Genomic DNA, 13,031 nt, shown 5'->3' with positions numbered 1-13,031 from the left:
ATGATGATGAAGGTCCAGTATAGATGGTGTACCAAAGCCAGAGGCCTTGAACCTGACCAACAACTCATCACACAATGAACATTTGCAAGTAAAGCTGTTTGGGCAAGAGGGTGTAGTGCACGATACACAGAAGCTCCCGGAGCCACTGAGATGAACGAAGAGGTGATGGAGAGGTGGGAAAGATGAAGGAGTGAAGTGTTTTTCTTTTTTTATTATTATTGTTTGTTTTTATCTTATTTTTATTTTTAGCTTTCCTTCGGGGGTACACTATAGGAGAGAGGGCAGTATAGAGGGACTGAGAAATGAGTATGATTGGGGTGCATGATGTGAAGTTCCCAAAGAATCAATCAATCAACAAACAAACAAACAAACAAACAAACAAATAAATAAATAAATAAATACAAAAATATCCCCCCAAAGAATAGAGTGCCCTGGCATGTTCGGCAAATGCCTTTAATCTCAGCACTCAGGAATCAGAAGCAAGCAAATCTCTGTGAGATTTGAGGTCAGCTTCATCTGCACCCTGAGTTCCAGTCCACTCAGCTACATGATGAGATCCAGCCTAAAAAATAATTTAAAATTAAAAAGCTTTTTATTAAATGTAACAAAAACATGCAACACTTATTCTCTGAAAATTGTGAAAACAGGGAGCTGGGCCTGTAGCTGCTTCACATGCCAAACATAGATCTAAATAAATGAAGATACAATCTACACCCACAAATGAAAAGACTTAATAGTGTTTATATGTCAATTCTCCCCAGATTGCTACAGTTTCAATGCAATCACTACCAAAATGCCTACATGCTTTTGTGGAAATCAGTAAGCCAAGCTGTTCATTTATGTGGATAGGAAAAGGTCTGGGACAGTCAGAACACTATGAGAAAGAAAGAATTGAGAGAACGCACACTACTGACTCTAAACTCATTAGAAAGCTCTGGTGTCACGAGCATGTGGCATTGCTATAAGAACAGACCTCAGGATCTTAGAACAGAACTCAGAGTGGTGGGTACTGGTCTAGCTGGTGCAGTGTGGTGTTGGAGAGCCACTGCACCAAGGTGTCCTTGGAGAGGACCCTCTCCATCCTGAAGTTTACCCTTGTATCTGCCCTTCACTGTTGGTCTAGGATGCCAGCCCATTCGGTTTTGAATTATGCTACAACGGTCCATCTTGAGACCTACTGTTTATAAACTCTCCCCAGTGAATGAAAACTCAGAAAGACTGAAATGAGAAGGTAAGGTGTATATAAGTCATAAGTGAATTTATTCAGTGAGACTCTGACTCAACCTTGAAAATTGTTCATTATAAAAAAGTTTCAGACCCATACAAAAGAAAAGAAATGACATTCCTACCCGTCCTTCAGCAGCCGCCAGTGCAAACTCACCTGGTTTCAGCTGCCCAACTGTCCTCTGATCTGTCCAAACCTCGCATAGCATCTCACTCCACCTGTAAGAGCTCTGGCAAGCACCTCTTAGTGACAAGGCTTCTTAAATCAAGGTTTAAGCACTGTTAAGCTCCTGCTGGGTTTCTTCATCTACACAGACACCTTCCAAGGGCTGCATGGGTTGCCTATACTCAGCCCAGGAAGCCAGAGGTCTCCAACAGGGCCTCTGCAGACCCACGTGAAAGGAGAAAGCAAGTGGGCTTTGTACCACAGTCAAAAAACTGTACTCGTCCCAGCCGGAAAGCACACGGTATCATACGCGGTGGTGGGTGACCTTTGGCAGCTTACCTGCCAGAAGAAATAGGTTAGGGATAAGCCATGTTAGGACCTGATCGCTTACTTGCCGTGTGTTTCTGGGGTCAGTGACAGAGCTGGAGAAGCTGAAAGCTGCCCACCCACTTCCTTCTAGCCCCACAGGGCTCTTCCTGGAAACCCCGTTCCACACCTGGCAGAGTGAAGTACTAAGTGGAAGTCTGTGGGCTGCAAGTGTGAATCAGAGCCACTCTGAAATTTCTTAATGCCTGACTTATAATAACAATAGGAAATTAAACCCAAGCTGAGTGGAAATAGCCAGAGTGCAACATTTTGATCCATATCCCCCCATCTCTTATAGTACTAACATACACACACACACACACACACATACATAGCGATGATTCTGTCGTGAAATCAAACCCCTCACCGAAGTATGACACTAGAATCCCAGCCATGAAAAAATACAACTTAGAGGGTCCAGAGGAGCGTGGGTGAGTTGTGAAACCTGCCCTGTCCGTTGTGATGACTCAGGAGTTGCAGAAATGACTAGAAAGCAATGTGCTCTGCCCTGTGCTCGCATCAACCCTGCACAGCACACCAGCTGCTCTCATGGTGACAGACCCCCAACTGTTGTGGCATCCCTCCTGACTCCGCCTTCCCCACAGAGCAGAAGGGAGCCATCCCATCTTCCCCAGATTCGCACAGCGTATACTACCGCATCCTTTAAAAACAAAGAAAATCAGAAAATGTGGTGGATTCCTTTTAGCAAAAATTCATGTTTGCAAGATTCCTCTGTTTCCCAAGAGCCACTTCCCTTGACAGTTCAGTGCACAACCCACAGGAGAGTGTCAGGACACAGTGGACCATGGGCGAATGGAAAGGTCTAGAAGGCCTGTGCTGCATCTCGGAGCACAGCTGTCCTGAGGTTAATCCATTGACTGACAACACCTGAGACATAGCCTGCTCGTGTGCATGGACACTTACCCCACGAAGCTCTCGCCTCTCTCTGAAGCCCAAGCCAAAAGTATCTCTTCCTCCAGACTTCCTTCCACTAGCAGGACCCTTCCCTAGGTCCTCCATCTTCTTCCAACTCATTCCTCAAAATGGTCCTTCAGAGGCTAGGACCATGTCTCAGAATGAGATCAAAAGGGAGGAGAAAAAAACAAAGGCAGAAGAGAAGATGGGGAGAGGGGGAACGTTAGTGTCCCCTTGAATCTTTGCAACCCAGTTCCAAACAGAGCGGGAAGATGAGAGGGAATGTCTGCTCCCAACAAGAAAGCATCCTAGACGCTCTGAAGGTCCTGGCCCAGCAGAAAATGTAAACTCCAGCTCAGGATTCGGTTTTCCATGTCAGCATCAGGTCTGAAGGAGTAAAGCGGTGTCTTCAAAACTCCCAACCAAGAAAACCCTTATGAACTGAGTGTCAAGGAGGAAAGTGTGAGAATAGGTGGAAGACAAGCTGCCAGAAAGAACATGCTCTCCTGGAACCACCCAGAAGGCCGCAGAGCACAGCCTGTCCGGAAAGGATGCAAGAACGCTCCCATTTGGCCCATGGCTCTTGCCAGCAGCAAATGCTACCAAGTTTCCACAATAACATCAACCAAAATGCACTCGTAAAGGGCTCCTGGGGATCAGTACTGATGGACACAGACAGGGAACAGACTGGGACCGCAGAAACACCAACTCTTCAGAATGTAAGACGCATGACTTTAAAAACCAAATGTGAATGATTACAGGAAACAGATAAAATCACCAAAACCGGAAATAAAAAGGAGTACAAATGAAGAAGCATATTTTTTAAATATCTAAAAGGAAGTTTTATAAATGAAAATTTTAATTGTTGAATTGAAATCTCAAAATATGGGACAACATGCTGATAGACACAGACTAGTAAACCAGTGTGTGGACCTGGAGAAACCGCACAGAGTGCTTATATTGAAGTCAGGAGAGGAAGAACAGTCCATGAGACTCGGAGGGATGAATTAGAGATTCTGCAGTGTTAACATCTTACTCAGAGCTCCAGAAAGACCACAAGGGAAGGAGAGCTGTCGGTCGGTTCATGCTTGAAGGCTTTCAGGCACAGATGGAATTAATGAACCCACAATATATTCCACTCTGAGAAGATGGAAAAAGAGCCACCCTCGGACACATCACAAATAGAAATGAAGAAGAGGTATTAGAGAAATGGGCCAGCATTTAAGAGCATGGGCTGCTCTTCCAGAGGACCCAGGTTCTATTCCCATCACCTACACGGTGCAGCTCACAACGGTCTGTAACTCTAGTACTAGAAAACCCCAAGTCCTCTTGTAGCATGGCACGCAGGGCGCACAGACATACATGTAGGCAAAACATCCATAAACGTAAAATTAAAATTAAAGTAAAGAAAAATAAATTAAGTGTTGAAAGATTGATGATGAAGAGACTATACCAAAACTTGTGGGATGTCACAGCATGATTCTAAGAAGGACGTTTATTGCACTGTAGTTTCCCTAAACAAAAACAAACTACAATTAAGAACTCAACATTTAATTGGAAATGTAGAAAAGACTAATGATGAAGCCAAGGAAGTTGAAAAACTCCAAGGAAACACATTCTCAAAATATCTTAGAAAGAAGTCAGAGTATATCTTCAGGAGAAATTGACCAGTACATTAAAACTTTCACACAAATATCAAGACCAGGAAGGGCATATAAAACATGGTGTTGTGGTAAATATATGTAAGAAAGTTTGCCATTAGAATGTCAATGGTCCTCTCAGAGGTATTAATTACATTCACAATGTTGTATAATCCTCACCATAGGTTTCCAAAAACTTTGCATTATCCCAAACAAAACCCTGTATCCACTAAGCAATGATTTTTAATCCTTCTTCTCAATCCCTAGTAAACCATGAATTTTCCTGGTCTATGTATTTCCTGCTGGTGGGATTACATTTATCCTTGCTTCTAATTTCATTTCACACAATGTATTTGTCTTAGTTACGGTTTCTATTGCTGTGGAGAGAAACCATGACCACAACTACTCTTAGAAAGGAAAAACATTTAATTGGGGTGGCTTACATTTTCAGAGGTTTAGTCCATTAGCATCATAGTGGGACATGGTGGCATGCAGGCAGACATGGCACTGGAGAAGTAGCTAAGTGCCCTACCTTTCCACTTGCAGGCAACAGGAAGTGGTCCGTCTCACTGGGCGTGGCTTGAACATATATAAGCCCTCAAAGCCCGCCTCCACAGTGACACACTTCCTCCAACAAGACCACATCTACTCCAACAAGGCTACACTTAATAGTGCCACTCCCTTTTGGGGGCATTTTTATTTGAACCATCACAGTATTCAAGGTTTGTTCATGTTGTAGACTGTCCCAGATCTTCATTTCTTTCTGGTGGTCGAATAATATACTAGTATATGCATGAAGAATAGGCCTATATATTCATTGATTGATGAACATTCAGATTACTCCATCTTCCGGCTGCTGTAACATGCTGCACTGCATGCTAGATGGCTGGCTGGAGGGTGAGTGACCTACAGACCACAGGTGACCAGGAAGCTCTGGACAGGAAGCTGACTTGACTGACATCACCTGTGGAAGCTTCAGATCCGGAGCTCCACACACCAACTCCACTGGTATCAACCTCTTCCAGACTGCAAGGGAACCGACCTGCAGATGGAATTGTCCATCCCCCAAAGTCCCCTTTTCCTAAAACCCCCAGGTACCCCATGCCACACAGGCAGTCTCCACTTCCGCAGTGAAACTGTGGCTTCTCTGAGGCCGGTCGGTTGTTCGGATTAAAGGAGCCACGCTGCTTCCGGAGATGCCTGGCTGCTTTCTTTTATTCCCAGGTCACCTCCATCAGTCCTGACCTAACAACGGCTGTATTTAAAGACGGAATATCACAGGTGTTGAAGAGGCAGTGGGAGAATCAGAATCTTTGTGTAAAGCTGGTAGAAACATAAAAGCGTGGGGCTCCTAAACTACAGTCGACAATTCCTCAAAACACTAAGCATGGTGTTTAAAGGCTTATTACATCAAACTTTCAAAACTTACTAAAAAACTTTCAAAACAGAACCAGAAGCAGAAAAGAAGGAAAATTCCCCTGAACTGTTCCAGGAGGTGAATGAAGTTCTGATGCCAAATTAAATCTGGATAAGCAAGAGAGGACTTTAGGAGTTATCTCACTCATAAACATGTGAGAAACCAGGTAAAATAGTATCCAGAATGGAGTGAGGTTATCTCAGGAATGCACAATTTTCTTTAGGTACAAATGGAATCACATATACACGTATATATTCAGGTATGCATATATGCATGTAAGCCCTTCTATCAACTTATGAAGGCTAATATCTGATAGATAATATTCCAAAATAGCCATAAGAATACTTTAGGAGATGAGAAATGGATTCACGCTGATTTGAATAAGAATGGGCCCCACCTGAGCAGATGTTTGAATGCTTGATCCTCAGTTGTTGGAACTTTTTGGTAAAGATTAAGAGATGTGACCTTGTTGGGGAAGGTGTGGCCTTGATGGAGAAGCTGTGGCCTTGTTGGAGAAGCTGTGGCCTTGTTGGAGAAGCTGTGGCCTTGTTGGAGAAGCTGTGGCCTTGTTGGAGAAGCTGTGTCTATGGGATATGAGCTTCAAGGTTTCAAAAGTTCACACCATTCCAGTTAGCTCTTTCTCCCTGCCTTGAGCTTGTAGAGCAGATGAAAGCTCTGAGCTACTGCTCCAGGGCTGTGCCTGTCTGCCTGCTGCCTTGTTCCACCATGGTAGTCAAGGATTAATGCTCTGAAACTGTAAGTGGGCCCCCAGTTAAATGTTTATATATAGCCTTGATCATGCTGTCTCTTCACAGCAATAGAAAAGTAGCTAAGATAGGATTCTAGTTTCTCTCACTTGATAAATAACATTGGCCAAATCCAATTAGCACACATCCTCCATAATAAGGGCAAGTTAACATTCTCCCTTTAACATCTGGAATGAGGTGGGGATTCCACCATGGCTAACCCTGACCACTTCTGCATAGAAAATGAACTGAGATGGCGGGCCACGGGGTGAGACTGGAAAGCAGTAGTAAGTGATTGTTTAAGTGATTGTTTGTAAATGATATGGCTTTTCACAGAAAACGCTGAAGACTCTATGGACACACTAGAAATAACAGATCTTTGTTCTCACAGTCAGTCCTAAGGACAGAACCGAGGCCTTGCTCGGCAAGCATTTTACCACTGAGTCTCACCCATGTAGATCTTAGTGTGGTGATGTTCAGGTCACACATCTTTACTGAAGTTTCATAAACCAGCAATGGTGACAATTTTAGAGTTCCTATTGCTGTGCTGAACACCGTGGCTCAAAGCAACTTTGGGAGGAAAAGGTTTATTTCAGCGTACAGTTCCACATCACAGTCCAGCATCAAAGGAAGTCAGGACAGGAACTCAAGGCAGGAAGCTGGAGACAGGAACTGAAACAGAAGATTTGTGAAGCAGTGTCCAGCACAAGTTGTAATGGAAACCCCAAGATCTTGGAGATGCCTGGAATGTATGTCATCTGCAGGGAAGCTCCAGACACTGAGCAAAACCAGCTCAATAGAGATCCCATGATGCTACAAGCAACAGGGCCAGAGTGACTATCCAAGACCCTTAGAGCCTAGGTGGTGCCACCACATGGTCCAGGTGCCAGACCTGGAGTTGCAGGGTTTAATGTTTGCCATATGGGATTTTGTTATGGTTTGATCTTGTCTTTCCGGTCTGTCCTCCAATTCTTCCTTTAAAAAAATACATTAGGAATAGGTGATGATTAATTTTAGTTGTCAACTAAACTGGATTCAGAATCACCATGGAAACACACCTCTGGGTGTATTTATGAGAGTGTTTTCACAAATGTTTAACTAAGCGTGAGAACCCAGACTGACTGTTGGTGGCACCATTTCATGGGCTGGGGTCCTGGACTGAGTAACATGAGAAGGTAAGCTGAGCACCTGCCTTTACCTCTCTGCCTCTGGACCCTAGAGGCCATGTGAAGAGCTGTCCAGCATTGCCACATCACACCTTTCCTGTCCTGATGAACTTGATTCCCAGTGTGTGACCTGGAATAGAACCTTTCTTGCTTAAGCGGCTTTTGGGTGGGTATTTTGTCATAGCAAAAGGAAAAATAACTAATACTGCCCACTTTCGAGGTAGATCATTCATCCGAAGCTAAACCTCTTTGGAAACTCCACCAAGACACACCCAGAGGTATGTCTATGAGGAGATTCCTAATCTTGTCAAGTTGACAATAAAGATTAATCATCACTGATCCACCCCTTGTCACCCTGACACCCGAGCACATCACTTTTTAACTTCTGACCCTAGGTTCTCCATAAAGTACACAGCCATTCATGCTACAAAAGGCATTTAATTCCATCTTCAAAAGTCCCCAAAATCTTCACAATTTCAAAACTGTCCAAAAGTTCAAGGTATCATCTCAGACTCAAGGCAATCTCTTAAACATGAACCTGTTTAGACTTTTAAAACTTACGTACTCTCTAGCATGCAATGGCACAGAATAAACACTGTTATTCCAAAAGAGAGAAAAGGAGGGAGGGCGAAGAAAGGCTAGCCCAGAGCGAGCCCAAACCCTACAAGGAAAACACGACATTTGCATCTCCATTGCCAGCATCTGGAACTCATAATAGAATCACTTACTGTCCAGTGACCTTTGGGTGGCCCACCTTGCAGCTTTACTTCCGATAGCACAGGCGGCCTCTCTTTCCAGCCAGCTTCATTCCATGCCTGTTGCTTTCCTGGGTGGACGTTTCATGCTCCAGGCATTTCTAACATTATGGGGTCTTCGCTCCAATTTAGGCTTCACTTTCTGCTTCCCACAATGGTCTCCCAAGGCCTCTCTGCGGGGACTCTGACCCTGTCAACATTGCCTGTCACCGGTGGCATTGTCAAACCTGGGTGCAAGTCTCCACGGTCCTCTTACTTTTGCATTTTGAATGCCTGCAATCCAGCACCATGTGGATGATCCTGGCAAGTTCTGTCGCCAGCTCAAGGTGTAGCCTGGCACCTTTCTACTGCCACTGTGATGCCCTCTGTGTACTTGTGACTGAAGCTGGGCAAACACTCCCCTACCCAGTTGTTTTGGAAACAAAACAGTCCTTCAGCAGCACTCCCAGTTCAGGCTCTCTTTGGTCAGATGAATTTGTGTTTGTACAAGTCAGAGCCTTCAGTGGGTGGGCTGATCAGAGCACCTTTCCTGTGGTCTCAGTACAGGGCCCAGGGTTTCCCCTTTAATGACACTAATGTCTTTAACAATTACAGCTGTTTTCTCCTGGCCTACTTTGTCTGCAACTTCCAACTCTCACGTACCTTTCCTTGTCAAACTGCCTATCTCTCATATGCTTTCAATCCTCATTCTGAACCGTAAGTGCAATGAATGGTAACCATTCTACAGCCTTAATGCCGTTCAGCTTCAGATTTTCCTCTGCCAAATGACTTAGTCTATTCCTTTTGAATTTGGCCTCATTCTGACTTTAGGACACAGGCAGAATGCAGCCAGATTTTTCCCCATAAAGTGTATAAATGGTCTCTCACTCAATTCCTAATAGAATCTTTGTCTCCTATGAAACTCTGGAGCAGTCTTTATTACTTTCTTTCCGACTGACATTCTGATCTCTACCTTCTCACCACTAAGCATTCTGGGAGCTTCTAGTCCACAGTCCCAAACTCTTTCAAATTCCTCCCACAAACCAGTTCCAGAGTCCTATAAACCATGCAGTCAGGCGGTCATAGCAACAGCCCCACTCCTTAATATCAACTTCCTGTCCTAGTTCATTTTCTTGTCACTGTAAGAAAATATCTGACAGAAGCAGCTTAAAGATTTATTTGGGCTCAGAATCTAGTGGAGGGATACAGTTCAGCACAGCAGAAAGGCTATGGAGTCCATCAATGACTGTACGCACACTCAAGAGCCTGAGAGCCCAGTGGCTGCTCAGTTCCTGGAGCTGGATGCCTCAGGCGTCCCAATCTAGTGCTGATGGCCTCTAGGATTCCTGGAACACTTCTGCCATTCAGTCCAGATTGAAGGTCAAAAACGCTGGGATCTGATGTCAGTGAAGTGTGGCTGCAGCAGCAGCACAGACACACACACCATCAAGAAGCAAAGTCAGGCAGACAAGAAGGCTACTTCTTTTGCCTCAGACCCTTTATATTTAGGCCATCTACAGGAAAGTGCCACCCACTCTGGGGGAGGGTCTCCTTCATTTAATCTTTCCCAGAAGTGCCCTCTTAGCTGACACCAGATCTCATCAAGTTGGCAATTAAGATTCGTCTCCACATGTTGTGACTAAAATCTAAGGCTATTTATTATTTGGGGGAAGAAACAAATTAAAAGAAATTTAAGAAAGAAGAAAAGTAATCCAGTACAATGGAAAGTGACATTCATTGTCTTACTTGTATTTTTGTAAATTGAGAAATGATCAAGGATCTAAATGGAATCAGGATTTCTTTATTCTATGTAATTAATTTCCTTTATCTATTTCCATACTTTCAAGCAATTCTAGTTTACATTATGAAATAAGAACAATTGCATTATTGGAGTATTTGATTCACAAAACTTATTACTAATTTTAGGGGCTAAAAGCTCAATGGTAGAGTAATCGATTAGCATGTACAGAGCCCTAGTTTCAATTCCAAGTACCACCAAAAAAATTCTTGCAATATCTATTTTACTATGCCAAAATTAACTAAAACCATGCTAAGTGGTTTTCTAAACAGTCCTCAAGTTTTTCTTTTTAAAAATTTAATTGTGGTTATTAAAAAAACATAGAACTTACCATACATATGGTAAATTACCAAACACTATAGTGCATAAACCTGCTTATTGAGGTACTATGGATTTCCAGAACTCTGTATCTACTATACCATGTCTACTTCCCTTCTAGCAACCATTAACTGGTCAACTTTTTCTTTAAAAAATTGATTACTTTAGGCACATCATAGGAGGATTTATGCAGTATGTGCCCTTTTGTGAGTGGTTTATTTCATTTAATACATCTTTAACATTCACCACTTTACAGTATGAGCCAGATCTTCATTATTTGTAAGGCTGAATAGCATCCCATAGACTGTATGTGCCTCCTTTTGTTTGTCATCCACGCAAGCATGGCTTCTTTGGTTGCTTCTGTTTGGCTATTATGGATAATGCTTCTATGAACCTAGACATGAAAAGTGTCTTTTCTAGATAGTGACTCTAATTCTCTTGGATAAATATCCTCCCTGACCCTTTTCTGAGACTGTTGGGGTGCACAGCAATCCCATAGTGATAACATTTTATACACCTGCTAACAGTAGAACAGGCTTTCAATTTATCATATTTTTACCAACTCTGATTTGTTTTTATGGTGGCAATCCTAATGGGTATGAGGTGATATTCCAATAAAGTATTAGTTTGCATTCCTCTAATTGAGGCTAGCAAGTATAGAGAAAAGTTTGGCTTGAGCTACACACACACACACACACACACACACACACACACACACACACACAACCTTTCTTAACAATACACTTAGAAGCCTAAGACTTCTCCTTCATTGAGCTGCATGCACACTCCTCTCCAAGCAAAAGCAATTGGGACAGTCTGTGGTGTCTTGAATGAGAAATGTACCCCATAGGCTCAGATATTTGAACACTTGGTTTCTGATTGTTGGCGTTGTTTGGAGACGTCATGGAACCCTTAGGATGTGGAGCCTTGCTGGAGGATACATGTTACCACAGGCAGGCTTTCAAAGTTGCCCCATTTCCAGCTCATTCTCTGCTTCCCATTTGAAGTCAAAGACATATTCTCTCAGTTTCCTGGTCTGGATACCTGCTGCCATATCTTTCCTCCCATTATGGAGTCTTTGTAACTGCAAGACAAGATAAGCTCTTTCTCCCATAAAATGCTTTGGGTCATTGTATTTTATCATGAAAACAAAAAATAACTAATATGCATTCTGACCCATAGCTCTCTCACTACCTTTAATAACTGCTGTGGAAAAAATCCTCTTGTACACTGTAAAGATTTGTCACTCGAATTGGTTTAATAAAACACCGATTGGCCAGTAGCCAGGCAGGAAGTATAGGTGGGGTGACCAAACTAAGAATGCTGGGAAGGAGTCGATGCAGCCAGACGCAGAGGGAGCAGGAGATGAATGTGCCATGATAATAAAGGTACCGTCACATGGCAGAGCATAAATAAGGAATATTGGTTAACTTAAAATGTAAGAGCTAGTTAGTAATGAGCCTGAGCTATTGGCTGAGTATTTACAATTAATATAAGCCTCAGAGTGGTTATTTGGGAGTAGGTGGTTGGGACAGGAAATGTCCATTTACAAATAACTCTCTTTCCTATTTGATTTTCTATTGCTATGAAGAGACACCATGAGTAAGGCAACTTATAGAAGAAAGAGTTTATTAGGCTCATAGTTTCTGAGGGTTGAGTCCATGGCCATCGTGGGGGAGCATGGCAGCAGGCAGACAAGTATGGCACTGGAGCAGGAGCTGAGAACTTACAGGTTGAGACAACAATCATGAGGCAGAGAGAGATGGAGCTCACTGGGAAATGGTGCTGGCTTTTGAAACCTCAAAGCTTATCTCCAGTGACACACTTCCCCCAACAAGGCCACACCTCCTAATCCTTCCCAAATAGTTCCATCAACTTTGGACCAAGTATTCAAATATATGAGCCTCTGGGGCCATTCTCATTCAAGATCCTACACTCTACTCCCTGGGTCCCATAAGCTTGTGGCCATATCATAGTACAAAATTCAAAGTCTCTATCATCTTTCAGTCTCAAGACTGTCTAAAAGTCCAAAGTTTCTTCTGAGATACAAGGCAATTCTTAGCGGTAACACCCTGTAAAATCAAAAAGCAAATTACATACATTCACCGTTCAAGGCACAGAATATATATTACCATTCCAAAATGGAGAGATTGGGGCATAGTGAGGAAATACTGGACCAAAGAAAGACTGAAACCCAGCAGGGCAGAATCCAAACCCTATAACTCCTATGCCTCATGTCAGAGGACCTAGATGGCTCCATCCTTCCAGCTCTGCTGACTGCAACACTTCTCTTGGGCTGGTTCCACTCCTTATGTGTAGCTCTCCTTGGCAGATATCCCATGGTGATGGCATTTCCAACATCTTGGGGTCTCCAACATAATTCAGGCTTCACTTTCACAGGTTCATTCAATGACCTCTCAGGGTCTCTAAGCAAGGCCTCCTCGGCCACATGCCTGGCCTCAGGAGCTTTCCTTAACTGCAAAGGAAGATTCTACAACCCCCTGCTATGGATGTCTTTCTGTATGCTGTGAATATGTGTGT

Source organism: Peromyscus eremicus, chromosome 19 (assembly GCF_949786415.1).
Source record: "Peromyscus eremicus chromosome 19, PerEre_H2_v1, whole genome shotgun sequence".
NCBI classification, from domain to species: Eukaryota; Metazoa; Chordata; class Mammalia; order Rodentia; family Cricetidae; genus Peromyscus; species Peromyscus eremicus.
The sequence above is the reverse complement of the archived record's forward strand: the minus strand, read 5'-3'. Positions refer to the sequence as shown.